This window comes from Macrotis lagotis, chromosome 1 (genome assembly GCF_037893015.1).
Source record: "Macrotis lagotis isolate mMagLag1 chromosome 1, bilby.v1.9.chrom.fasta, whole genome shotgun sequence".
NCBI lineage: Eukaryota > Metazoa > Chordata > Mammalia > Peramelemorphia > Peramelidae > Macrotis > Macrotis lagotis.
Window position 1 is genome coordinate 783908356 of NC_133658.1, and position 14590 is coordinate 783922945.

At 35.1% G+C, this 14590-nt stretch overlaps 1 protein-coding gene across 1 annotated transcript in view; it reads left to right on the forward strand.

Moving 5' to 3' along the window:
• DDX10 (DEAD-box helicase 10) overlaps positions 1–14590 on the forward strand; it is a 325417-nt gene that overhangs the window by 220398 nt on the left and 90429 nt on the right. The window lies entirely within an intron of this gene.

The following is a 14590-nucleotide window of genomic DNA, read 5'->3' on the forward strand; positions in this document are numbered from 1 at the left end:
TCTTCCTATTCAGTATTCTGGGGTCTTGCAGAGTCATACTTCTGGACTCCTTCAATCTCCCCAGGCGAGCATTGGAAGGGGCAGGAGACAATGAAGAGAAAGGAGAAAAAATTTCTCCCTCAAGATCTCCAAATACTCCATTTATTTATCAGAATAAAAATGCTTAAATACCTTTCCAGACTCTTATCTGCTCCCACTCCCATGGGACTTAGTAGAACAAGGCTATGATGTTCAAAGACACCAGGTGAAGATAATTTACAATGTTCCCATACACAACGGTTCCCAACAGGGTCACTTTCTGGAGGTGTTCTATGTATTCTTTCAAGGACTGTTTTGTTTTGTTTTAGGATATTTCCATGATAATTTCCTGAAAGATATTTTCCTGGCTCTTTAAAAAAATTTTTTTTCTTTGATTGAAACTTTTGGGGAGACCAATAATTTTTAAGTTATCTCTTTTGGATCTGTTTTCCAGGTTATTTGGTTTTCCAGATCATTTACATTTTCTTCTATTTTTTTCAATCTTTTGCTTTTATTTGATGGAATCCTGATGTCTCATAAGTCATTAGTTTACAATTCTAATTTTTAGGGTTTTATTTCTTCTTAGTGTTTGTGTTTCCTTTTCCAGTTGGTTAGTTTTACTTTTAAATGAGTTGTTTTCCATTTGCAGTTGGTTAATTTTACTTTTTGAAGAGTTGTATTCCCTTTCTTGGTATTTGATCTTATTTTTAATGAGTTATATTCATTTTTCCAGTTGTCATGTTTACTTTTAAAGGAGTTGATTTCCTTTTTTTTTTTTTTTTTAAGATTTTTTTCAAGGCAATGGGGTTAAGTGGCTTGCCCAAGGCCACATAGCTAGGTAATTATTAAGTGTCTGAGGTCGGATTTGAACCCAGGTACTCCTGACTCAAGGCTGGTGCTCTATTCACTGCGCCACCTAGCCGCCCTCGGAATTGATTTCTTCAGTCAGTTTTTCATGGTTCTGCATGATTCTCATTTCTTTTTTTTCCAGTTTTCTTTTTCGTCTCTTCTTTGTTTTTTAAAATGCTATTTAAGTTCTTACATGAGGTTTTGCATTTGAGGCCAATTCACAAACTCCTTTGAGACTTTACATGTAGGCAGTTTGTCACTACTTTCTTCATCTGATATGACATTTCTATCATCCCTACATGAATAGTAGCTTTCTATGATTAGCATTTTTTTTTGTTCTTTTTGGTAGTTGACCTCTGATCCTAGAGTACAGGGAAATATAGTCCTAAGCCTTTTTTGCTGAGGTTGGGATCTGGTCCCTTGTTTAACACTTTGTCAAGGTGTTTCCTCTTTTTTGCCCAGTTTTGCCTATGCAGTGATTTGTTCCCAACCCCCGTCTATGCGTTGCCCCATCGTTATCAGGGCTCTGACTTTTTCTCCCTGTTGGCCTGCTATCAAACTGATCTGCTGAGCCAGAACCTGAACTGTACTTGGCTAAGACCCTCCTACCTTTCCTGCTTTCTTGCCATGCTGGGCTAATTTCCACTTTAATCCTGAAGAGAAAGAGACCTTTACTGAAGATCTTCCTTGGTATCTTGAGTTGAGAACATGTTTTGTTCTTTTATTGGTGGGATTCTGTAACTTTAAGGTCTGTGTAGTCTTCATTAAAGTTGTATCAGGAAAAGCTCCTGGAGCAAGCTAACTTAATGCTGCCACCTTGGTTCTGCCCCAGAAATTTCCTAAAATATTTTTGCCAAAATTTTTTGTGATAGTAAAATACTACAAACAAATTACATGTGTAAAAATTAAGAAATAGTGAACTGTGGTACCTGAATAAAAAAATCACATATTAATGCATTATCAGGAATGTCAGATATGAAGAACTCAGAAAAACATAGGAAGATTTTTATAGACTTCATGCAGAGCAAAGAAGGTAGAAGCAGAAGATCCAATATGAAGCTAATTTAAAAAGGAAATAACATTAGTTCAGATTCTAATCAAGAGAGTAGATTAATGTCTCTTCTCCAACCTTTGAATTTTGGGGTGTGTACAGTATCCTGCATTTGATATTTAGTTTTGATTTAAAATTCTGGGAAATTATATGTTTGAATATTAATTTGAGGATATGCAATATTGATCTAAATGTAGCCCATATTTTCTCAGAGTGTGCTAGTGCAAAACATGGGAATTAATACCTATAGTAAGAAAATGACTAAGATTAAAGTTGTATTAAAAATGAACAAAACAAAAACAAAACAAAAATATCTTTATTTGAAAGAAGTATAATGAATTCATTCACAGAAATGATAGTTTTGATAGTAATATTGAATTATTATTTTTAATGTGTGCATATATTTTATTTTCCTTTCAAAGACAACTTACTTTAGTGGTATGCCAATATTTCTGGAGCGACTTGTCCTTGATACTGATGTGTACTTTTTTAATTCTTGGTGGAATAGCTTTCATCTGCCTCTTTGACTACAGAAAGTTATAAAAACAAAAAAATGCCTTGGGGCCTTTGAAAATATTTGAAAGTCCTTGTGTATTGTTCAGCTTTGGTAAGTGAAGATGCTGTGTACATCTTCAATGTGTCTATGGGTAAAGAAATTTTTTTTTATATTCTGAATGGCATTGCTTTGGACAAGTTACCATCAGTTGCTTGTCTTGTTTTTGTTAAACATAGTAGGTGAACTATTAATTGCTTTTAGAACTAATAATCTAATACATAAAAAGGAGGAAAGTTCTGAATGTCATTTGTAAGATTTTTCAAAAAATAGAGATCAGTGGAGAAAGTAAATTTATTGACTACTTTGAAAAATATTTAGGAGTCTACAATAAATTTAAATTGAAAAGAATCTGCCATGTAGCAGTAACTCAGATATAATTAATTGTCAGTTTTTACCATAATGGTTCTGAGATTATCTGTCAGAATTATACCTTCCATATTGTTATGCACTATAACTTTTAAGCTACTTGCCACTCTCAAAGCAGAACAGTGGTATTGAAGCAAACAAAATATTACAATTAAACTGGAGGGATTTCCCCCCAAAATTGTAATTAGTAGATTATAAGAAATACTTTTCCTTTGAATTATTTCCCCAAAGTTCATTTGGCAGTTAGAGCACGTGTTCCTATAACAAAAAACAAAAACAGCACCTGTCATGTATATAACACTTTAAGGTATGCCAAATACCTTACATGTCCTCTCATTTCATCCTCAGTATAAAAATAATAATAATAATAATAATATTTCCCTAATATACTTCATAAACTGATATTAGCTCAATATGTAGCTAAACCCATATTACTCTAAAAAACGGCTATTATAGAAAGACCTGTGGACTCACCAAGAGTCAGGAGACAAGGTTCTAGTCCTGACTGACATTCTTTGCATAAACCTTTTCAGCTTTTTGAATGTAAGTTCTCTTTTTTTAAAAATGAGATTGTTAGATTTAAACATTTTAATCTCTTGAGAAGGAAGAGACAATTCTTGCCTCCCAATGTGCAAGTGCTGCCACAGGGTGGCATGAGCAAGAATGGAGTTTTCCATCATAGTGATGTATGTTAATAAGAACTCATCCTAATTATATATTCATTATATGTTTATATTTTTGCCTGTTATTTTACTAAAGAATTTAGTAGTTAGCATATAACAATCTTGAAGATTGTGTTCTAAAATGGGATCCATTTTAGCTTTGTGAATTATAGTGGAGTTTGTTTGTATGTATATATGTGTATATTTGACAGTTTATTTTACATTCATTCTTGAAGTTTTTTTTGGATAGGTTTGTTTGGTAAGATCAAATACCAGTACATTATTAAATTAGTAAAATAAAGCATGGATTAGATGGATTGATGAATAATTAATCACTCAATTTAAGTTTACATAATAGATTTTCCATTTAGTATTTATTTGAACTGAAGATCACTAAGGTCTATTTTTTTTGGATAGGCAGTGGGGTTAAATGACTTGCCTAAGGTCACACTACTAGGTAATTAAGTGTCTGAATTTAGATTTGAACTCAGGTCCTCCTGACTCCAGGGCCAATGCTGTATCCATTGTGCCACCCACCTGCCCTAAGGTCTATTTTTAGTAGCCATTTCTATAAAAGACTTTATTTTCCCCTCTTTTTTTTTTCATTTTTTTAAGTAAAAGGAAAAAAAAGATTTAATGTATTGAATAAATATTTCTCTCCTAAAATTTGTACTTAATGAAATTATGAGAGAGGTGCTATTATACATGTGTCTTGGGTAGCTTTGCAGTTGTGTATAAAACCTTGAAGACTATTCACATTGGATCTTTTCAGAGTAACATTTGTTCTCTTTAAATCAAATCTGAGTTCTTTTTTTTATTAAAGATTTTATTTATTTTGAGTTTTACAATTTTTCCCCTAATCTTACTTCCCCTCCCCCCACAGAAAGCAATTTGTCAGTACATTGATCCAAATTGAGTGTGATGAGAGAAAAATCATATCCTTAAGGAAGAAACATGAAGTGTAAGAGATAGCAAGATCAGACAATAAGATAGCAGTTTTTTTTCCCTAAATTAAAGGAAACAGTCCTTGGACTTTGTTCAAATTCCATGGTTCTATATTTGGATACAGATGGTATTCTCCATTGCAGATACTTGAAAATTGTCCCTAATTGTGGCACTGATGAAATGAGCATGTCTATCAAAGTTGATCATCACCACAATGTTACTGTTTGGGTATATAGTGTTTTTCTGCTTCTGCTCATCTTGCTCAACATCAGTTCATGCACATCCCTCCAGAGTTACCTGAATTCCCATCCTCCTGATTTCTAATAGAACAATAGTATTCCATGACATATGTACCCCAAAGTTTGCTATGCCATTCTCCAATTGAAGGACATTTACTTGATTTCCAATTCTTTGCCATCACAAACAGGGCTGCTATGAATATTTTTGTACAAGTGATGTTTTTACCCTTTTTCACCATCTCTTCAGGGTATAGACCAAGCAGTGGTATTGCTGGATAAAAGGATATGCACATTTTTGTTGCCCTTTGGGCCTAGTTCCCAAATTTCTCTTCAGAAAGGCTGGTTGAGTTCACACCATCAATGTATTAGTATCCCAGATTTTCCCCAACCCTTCCAACAATGATCATTTTCCTTTCTGGTCATATCGGCCAGTCTGAGAGGTGTGATGTGATACCTCAGAGAATCTTTAATTTGCATTTCTCTAATAAATAATGATTTAGAGCAATTTTTCATATGATTATGGATTGCCTTTGCATATCCTTTGACCATTTGTCAATTGGGGAATGACTATTTCTGCCTTTCTGCAGTTGATCATTAGATCTTTAAGCCCTAGTACATGGTCACTTTTTGTATAAGTGCCATGTACTGCAGAGAAAAAGGTATATTCCTTTCTGTCCCCATTCAATTTCCTCTATAAGTCTTATCATATCTAGGTTTTCTAACAATCTGTTTACCTCCTTAACTTCTTTCTTGTTTATTTTATGATTTAATTTATCTATATTTGAGAGCAGGAAGTTGAGTTCTCCCACTAGTAGAGTTTTGCTGTCTATGTCTTCCTGTAGTTCTTTCAGCTTCTCCACTAAGAATTTGGATGCTATCCCTTTGGATTCATATATACTCAGTATTGAAATCACTATATTGTCTATGGTACCTTTTAGGAGGATATAGTTGCCTTCCTTATATCTTTTAAGGCTATCTATTTTTGCAGCTGCTTTGTCTGAGATAAGGATTACTACCTCTACTTTTTCCATTTCAGCTGAAGCAAAATATATTTTGCTCCAACCTTTTATCTTTACTCTATATGTATCTCTCTGCTTCAAATGAGTTTCTTGTAAGTAGCATATTGTAGGATTCTGGTTTTTAATCCAGTCTGCTGTTGCTTACGTTTTGAGAGTTCATCCCATTCACATTCAAAGTTATAATTACTAACTCTTTATTGCCCTCCATGCTATCTTCCCTCTATTTGTATTTCCCCCCTTTTCTCCCTTCATTTGTATTTCCCAGTATTTTGTTTCTGAATACCACCCCCTAAAGTGTGTTTGCACTCCTATATCTACTCTCTCCCCTTTCCCTTTTTACCTTTTCCCCTTCCCTTCCTTCTGTTAGTTCTCCTTTTTTCTCCCCCCTCTCTTTCTCCATCCCCCCCCCTTTCCCATTTTAATACTTGAAAGGTTAGATGTTTTTTAAGTTGTGTATGTAAGTTAACTTTAAGCTGGTTCTGATGTGAAGAAGATTCAGGTGTTTCTCATCTTCTCCCTTATTCCCATCTATTCCCATAGGTCTTTTGTACCTCTTAATGCAATGAGATTTATCCCATTCAATCCCCTCTCTCCTCCCATCTCCTTCCTGTCCCCCTTTTTAAGGAGAATGTGTTTTTAAATCATTATATCTGAGTCATAGAAAATTCTGAATATCCATCACTTCTAGCTAAGTACATTCTATCTAATAGAGTTACAATTCTTGAGAGTTATTAGAGTCTTTCTCCCAAGTAGGGTTATAGCCAGTTTCATCCCATTGAATAGAAGTCTCATGGATAAGTTAAGAGTGTGCATCACTTCAGACTAAGTATATTCTCTCTGTTAGAGTTACAGTCCTTTTTTTTTATTTTTTTAGGTTTTTGCAAGGCAAATGGGGTTAAGTGGCTTGCCCAAGGCCACACAGCTAGGTAATTATTAAGTGTCTGAGACTGGATTTGAACCCCTGTACTCCTGACTGCAGAGCCAGTGCTTTATACACTGTGCCCCCTAGCCACCCCCTAGAGTTACAATTCTCAAGAGTTATGAGAATCTTTTTCCCATGCTGGGATATAGAGCCAGTTTCAACTTACTGGATAGCAGTTTTTTATTTTTCTTTACCACCCCCTTTTTTTTAACCTTTACATGTGTCTCTTGAACCTTCTGTTTGATGTCCAAATCTTCTATTTAGCTCTGGTCCTTTCATCAGGAATTTTTGGAATTCTTCTTTTTCGTTAAATGTCCATCTTTTCCCCCCAAAAAAAGAAGGCTCAGCTTTGCAGGATGGTAGATTCTTGGCTGCATTCCAGGCTCCCTTGTTCTTCAGAATATGTGGTTCCAGGCCCTTTGATCCCTTAATGTTGATGCATCCAGGTCCTGCATAATCCCTCCTGTGGCTCCTCCTTAGTTAAATTGTTTCTTCCTGGCTGCTTGCAGGATTTTCTCTTTTATCTCATAGTTCTGGAATTTGGCCACAACATTCCTTGGTGTTTTCATTTTAGGTTCTATTTCCAGAGGGGATCGATGTATTCTTTCAATAAATACTTTGCTGTATGGTTCCATGATATCAGGGCAGTTTTCCATCACTAGATCCTATAATATTAACTCCAGGCTTCTTTTCTCTTTATTGTTTTCAGGAAGTCCAATACTTCTCAGCTTGCCCTTTCTCCATCTATTCTTGAGGTTAGTGTTTTTGCTGATGGGATATTTTATATTTTCTTCTATTTTTTTTTATATTTTGTTTTTGTTTAACAGGTTCTTGCTGTCTCATGAAGTCATTAGTTTCTACAGACTCCATTCTTTTTTTTTTAGAGAGGAATTTTCTTCATTTACCTTTTGCAACTTTTTCCAATTGTTCAATTCTATTTTTGAAAGAGTTTTCTATTTGTCCAGTTGAGGTTTTGAGAGAATTATTCTCATTTTTTATTTGCCCAATTGTGTTTTCCAATGATTTGTTTTCTTATTGCAAGGTGTTAATTGACTCTCCCAAATTTTCTAGTTGATTTTTAAACTCCTTCCTTATTTTTTCAAAGAAGTCTTTCTGTGCTGGAGAACAGATCATATTCTCCTCAGAGGTTCTAGGTTTCTCTGAGTTAGGGTCTTTTCCTTCTAAAAATTTTTCTATGGATCCAGCTTTCCACTGACCCTTTCTTCATTTTGCTAAGAGCTTGAGTTGGGGAGGGGCTGGTTCACAAAGGTTTGGTGTTGGGATCCCTTAGAGGCTTTACTCAGTGCGAAATCTCCAGCTGGCCAGTAGGGAATGCTAGAGGATTTGCTCACTGCATGTAATTTCTCCAGCTGGCCAGTTGGGGGTGGTCTTTGCTTTCTCTGAAGTGTCTGAATTTGATTGAGGCCTTCTCCCTTAGCCTGGAGGGAGTGATTGAAGCTGTTAAATACTTTTGTCTTCAAAGGTGATGTCATTCTTCTCCCTATTGTGAGCAGAGCTGTTTTTTTGCTCACACACTTGTGCCTGGGGCAGAAGTAGTCTATAATTGTGTTTGTTTTGGGAAGAGGGTTCAGCTGCAATGGAGGCTTGGACTCAGAGTTCCTCTGGACCAGAGGAGCCCAGGGGTGGTGTCCACAGCTCTCCTGCATTGGAACTCTCTCCCTAGCCCTGTTGGCAAGCTCCAGAGGGTCAGAGCCAACACCAGTGCCTAGGCTCTAGCCCTGCTGATGGAGCAGGAGCTCTGGGGCCCTCTGGCTTCCAGGGCTCCAACTCTACTTCTAATCAGGCTGATCCCTGGCTGATAGGTCCTCTTTGCAAGGACTCACCCAGGACCTTGGAAAACAAATCCTGAGGTAGATCTTCTTTCTCCTGGCTTTTCTTTCTGGGTTTTGTGGATCAGATTTCTGTTAAATTGTTTGTTTCATATCATAGATGGGTAAAGATCAGGAGACTTTAGACCTCTGCCTGCCTTCTCTTCGCTATCTTGGCTATAAGTCGAAAATCTGAGTCCTTGAAGACAGACAATTATCATCACATTGTTGAATTTAAACTCTTTCAGAGATCTAAGTGTAACCATGTTAAAGGGAAATACATTTCCCCCACTTTTCACTCTTGATCTTCCGTCCAATGTGTTTTCTCACTAGACAGCCAGCCATAGCATTGACAATGCATTCACCCTAGTACATGATAGTTACAGAATTAGAAATATGACTATTTGCTTAATAATAAAGCAAAATAAATATTAAACACATCCGACTATATTAAGTTCATCACAATATATGTAGAAATATGGATCACACTTTTTAAAATCAGAATATTTAACTGTGATGAAGAATGGTCACATACATATAGAAACCTGTCAGAAAAACATGAGGGAGGAAAACTCATGTGTTTTGTGTCATCCATAAATCTAGAATGTTAGCTTCCAAGTTAATAGTCCCTTCAGAAACATTTGCACTACAAGAAATTTCTCTGTTCATTTGCTTGAATGGTGATCCTCACCATACTTCAGCTGTAGAAATTTTCTCTATTTAAATGTATCCTCTCTATATATTCTTTTAATTATCCATGAACCTTAATAGGGCATTCAGATAGTGTTTGCTTTTAATGTGAATGTGATTCTTTTTATACTAGAATACTCATTGAAATGAGTGGCCTGCAAAGCAGCCCTCTCTGAGCTGTACAGTCTTTTCCTCACCTAGATTCTACTCTTCCCAATCAGAATCGCATTTACAATAATGTAATCCCCCTCACCATGATACCAGAGAGACAGCAAAAACCCTTTTGAATTTTCTTCTCAAGTCAGAAGTAGTAGCAAAGAGCAACAACATCTAATGAAAACTTATTTTTTCATGTCTAGCCATCACTAGAACGCATCGCTAATGAAAGCAGTTTTCTCCAATCTGTCAGGATTATTAAACTGAATTCTCTTGGCTGACAATTCTAACTGGCACACTTCCAGTGAAGTTTTTTAACTCCTCCACTTGGTCTTGAATTCCATTCCTCTTCTGTTACTATCTTTCTTACCCTTCTTTTATTGGCTTAAATGAGAGCAGCTGGACTCCAAGTCACTCACCCTGTACTTTAAGAAATCACACTTTTTCACACTTCTATCAAATCTTTTCCTTTTCCAAATATATTGCAGTCTCTGAATGAATAAATGATTTCTCATTGTCTTAGTTTTTTCCTCATAGTAATAAAACTTGTATGTGGAAAGTAAGGCACATCAAATACTGCTTTGTAGTTCCCTGAGGTTCTCTACAGGGTAGTGTGTCCCTTTGGTGGCCTTAGTGATAGCAGTAGTAGCTAACATTTATATAGTACTTCCTCTGAGCAGTCATGGAAATACACATTGCTTGTTTTTTTCTTTTTGGTAATAACATTGTACTGAAATGTTTATTCACTCATGGAACCCTTCCTATCTCTCCCCTCTCACTTACCTCTCCCCCCCCCCCCCAAATTCTTTTCTTTTAGTTTCTTTAAGCAAAAATTTTACTCCTTCAAAAGGAGTAATGTGGAATAAAGAGAAAACTTGTTTATTGAGTGAGATTCTTTAAACTTATTGGTTAGTATTTTATACTTTTAATTATTTAAGAACCTTTATGAAATAGTTATTTTTCTCTAATTTTGGACAATTTAACTGTCTTCTTCTAAGCAAATAATTAAAACTTTATGTTGCCTGAAGATATTTATGTTATATTATGGAGTTTGAGAAGTTTTCTGCTTCTGACTTTTTTGTGGTGTTACTACTTATCAAGGGAGAATTAACTGACCTTGCAATTATAACAGAAATTTCCTTGTTGTAAATCTTTCTCTTGCTGTAGGTCTGATTGCTCAACCTATTCCTTCTGAAACAAGATGGGGTAGAAGAGAGTGTCCTTCTTCCTTATTTTTTCTGTTCTTTTCTGTTGTTGTTTCCCTCTTGGCTGATTGAATTATTTGCTTTTTATAGGTGCTAACTCAACTGGGGCTGCCTCTTTTCTCTCCTATAAAGATTTTATTTGTCATATCATTAATCTGAATGCTGCTTTCATGTATTTCTCTCAATCCAGGTCCAAGATTATTTTTCATCTGGAGCCACAGGGGTTCCCAAGACAAATTTGTTGCTACTACAATCCTCCTTTCTGTCTTTTCTTCTTTTTCTTTTTTATTAAAATTTAATTCCTGATGTTTTGCTAGCCTTATCCAACTCTTGTGTTTAGGCATTTTTAATTCTAAATTTGATTGGTAGCTCCATCAGAACATGGGATTACATAGTACTTAACCCACATGAATTATTCTGAAAATCTTTGATCCTTTTAGTGTTGTTTGAATAATTTTGATATAATAATGCATTCTACTGAACTTTGATTCACTTAGTTTGAAAGAATTTGGCCTTAGCTTTCCCATCATAATTGTTTTTGTTTGATTTTTTTAATTAATAAAAAAAGGCAAATATTTACCTAAGCTGTGGTGATGACTCTGATAATACATTGCAATAAATGATAGAATTTTTACCTTTCCCATCAAAGAAACAGCTTTCCTGCAGTATTATATGCAGTGAAATTTCTATTTAGCTAATATTGAGTGTTCAGAAAACACAAAATAACAGATAATTAACAAATGCCTAAAAGCCATTTAAACATATATAGTAAATATGTTAAAGATCTTATACATCTTTTTTTGTACAGAAAATCTACTAGAAAATAAAATATTAGTTTAGTATACTATATTTAATAAGTTGTAGCCTTTCCTGACCTTTTTCTTTAATTCTCAAGAGGGAAAGATCTTTTTTTACAAAAACATTTAAAGTGAGGCAGCTCCAAAACACACAGGGGAAAAAAAAAACACCCCTCCTAAAGCTGATGATTTTATAAAAACTTTATTAAAATTATCTGATATATATCTTTCCCTTAATCTCATTTTCTCATGTCAAAAATTACTAATTTATAAATATATTTAATAAAATATGTATGTAAAATGCTATCTAACTGTTCCCTACTGAGGGGAGGGGGTTAGGAAGGAAGAATGGAAGGAAATTTTGTGATTTGGAAATGTGCATGTACAAATGGATGAAAATTTAAATAAACAAATAAATAAATAAACAGATAAAAATAAAGTGAAGAAGCTTGGTGGTGAAGTAGATAGGGCACCAGCCCTGGAGTCAGGAGGTCCTGAGTTCAAATCCTACCTCAAATTCTTGACATACTGGACATTTACTTAATCCTAATTGCCTTACATTAAAAAAAGGAAGGAAGGAAGAGACATATATTTAGAGTGTAGATGGGCATATATGGCTAAATTTGTATTTGGAAAGGTCACATGAGATAATAGAGGATTTAGAGTTAGGAAGGATAGATAGCTCAGGTTCCATTTCTTAGATAGGTTAGATAGTACAGGTCCTTCCTTCTTCTTTGTCACCTTTGCAGTTGTTACTTATGCTCATGGTATTCCTAATTTCTCACAGTAAGAAATCCATATGATCCAGAATAGTACTATTCTTGGCTTAAAGGAAGAGTTACGTATTCATTTCTCTTTATTGCCCCAAATCCATGCCATCATTTATGTCTCATAGCTCCCCCAAAATTGAGGGAAAATGTATTTCAAACTTTTAAAAATTTCTCTTTTTTCTAGTCAATTTGGAAAATAAATTTCCAAAAAATTAAAAAGACAAATTTTGGGTTATGTAATTATTAAAGAGTAAATGGTTTTTTGAAGGAAGGTAGAGATTATTCAAATCCTGATATTGTTTCTGAGAGAGAAGGAAGAGGTTCCTAGCTTAAAGAAACTGCTTGAGGTAAAGAATATACTGGACTATTTCTCTCTGGTGGAAAGGCCAGCTAAACCCTATCAAGCACATTTTGGAAACTTAAAACGAAATAATACTTTTTACTATTTACCACTAGATTGCCTGTCACAAGTTGGGTATGGTATTCAATTGTAAATGCATCATATTATTTGTTTCATAGCAGAAAGTTTGTTCATTCTTTTGTGTGTGTGGGGCAGTCATTGCTCCTTTCTGAAATGGAGCTAAAACCTTATAGAAATAAAACTTTGCAATGCTTCCATTTGCCATCATTTCATCCCTGAGTTAAATTGACACTTCCTCTTTTGTGGGACTGGTATAAAAACATATATTCTTTTTACAATAAAACAAAGTTGCACAGTCTTGTGGCATAAGTCGCTAGTACTCAATGTTGGGTCTTTTTTTTTAATTTTAGATTTTAATTAACGTAGAACTATTATGGTGGGTTTTGGGGGACCTCGTAGGACTCTCAACTATTTCGCTGTTCTTTGGGTTGCTCCCTTTCTATTGTGTCCCAATGTCTTTTACTGGGCACCAAGTCACTTGAGACATAGTAATTAGCAACTCAGGGACCTTCTAAATAAAAACTGTACTCTCATGGGTCTAGAAGCAGCAATCTAAGGACAAATCATTTGGAATCAGTAGTGGAAAACTTGAAACACTGGAAACATTTTGTGAAACTGAAAATTTGGGATTTGTATTTCATTAAAGTAGGATCATAAGCTTTAGCTTGTAGGGACATCAAAGAATCTGATCCAGAGCCTTCATTTTTTAGGGAGGAAATTGAAGCCTAGGGAAATTAAGGAACTTGCCTAAGATAACACAGATAGTAGGTATCAAAGGTGGGATTTGAACACAACTCCTTTGATCTCATAGATATTGTTTATTCTACTATATCACACTTTTTGCTCAAAACATTCATCCAGATTTAAAAAGAACTGGACAGAAAAGACCAGAGGCTTGTAGGCATGATTAGCAGTATACTCTTGTAGATATGAGTAACTACATACTCAAACCTTTTAAAAGCCTTCCCTCATCACTATCATTTGGTAATGATCTTCAGACTTCACTCAGCAATTTGTTTTTATTTCAATCTAGCAAATGTTTATTGCATTCCTCTTATGTTTGAGACACTATCCTGTGCACTTGGGGATACAGAAAAAGAATGAAAATTATTTTAGTAGGTGTGTGAGGGATTGATTAGAGAAAGGAGAGAGAGAGAGAGAGAGAGAGAGAGAGAGAGAGAGAGAGAGAGAGAGAGAGAGAGAGAGAGAGAGAATGAATGTTTGTGTGTGTGTGTGTGTGTGTGTGTGTGTGTGTGTGTGTGTGTAGGGAGGTGAATTGGGAATATGTTGCAATAGTTTAGACCAGAGAGTCAACAAACTTTTTCCCATAGGCCCTAGTTTTCCTGCCCTGGTCTAGGCAGAAGGTGATAACAGTTGGTGGCTATCTGAATAGAAAGTATTCCATAGTATGTGAGAGATGCTGTGAGAATTGAATCAACAAGACTTACTATTATGAATCCCCACTTACAGTTGAGAAAAATGAAATAGGCTGAGATGAAGAAACTTACCCAGGGTCACATAGCTAGTGAATATCTGAGGCTAGATTTAAACTCTGTAAGTGACTCTAGACCCAGAGCTTTATTTGTTGTGCCACCTAGCTGCCCCAACTATAAATGGATTCAGAACTATTGAATTCTTTAGAAAGAGTTTAAAGAAAGAATAGAAAAGCCTACCACAAAGCCTTGGGGAACACCCCTACAACTTAACACTTAAAAGTATGTATGTATGATATTTCAGCATTTCAGCTTTTTTCCCACATGTTTAACAGTGGAAAAAAGAAGAATATAAAGAGAATAGGTAAAGGTAGTATGACAGATAAAGTGAAATTTTAAAAATAATTGTGTAAGAAACCTCTGTTGTAGCAATTTGTTTTAGGGAACAACATATATTGTGATACATTCCTTTAAGGATGGTAAATCAAAAATATAGTCCATGTTTGGTAGGAAGTTGTTCCTGTTATGATAGGGCCAGGGATCCCTATTTCCATATAGTAGGAATTAGTTTCCCCTAAAAGACACCAATCCTGTCCCTAAGACTTGACAGCAAATGGTCTCTTAAGGGCATAACAAAATAATTCTCCAGCTTGAATTTTGAA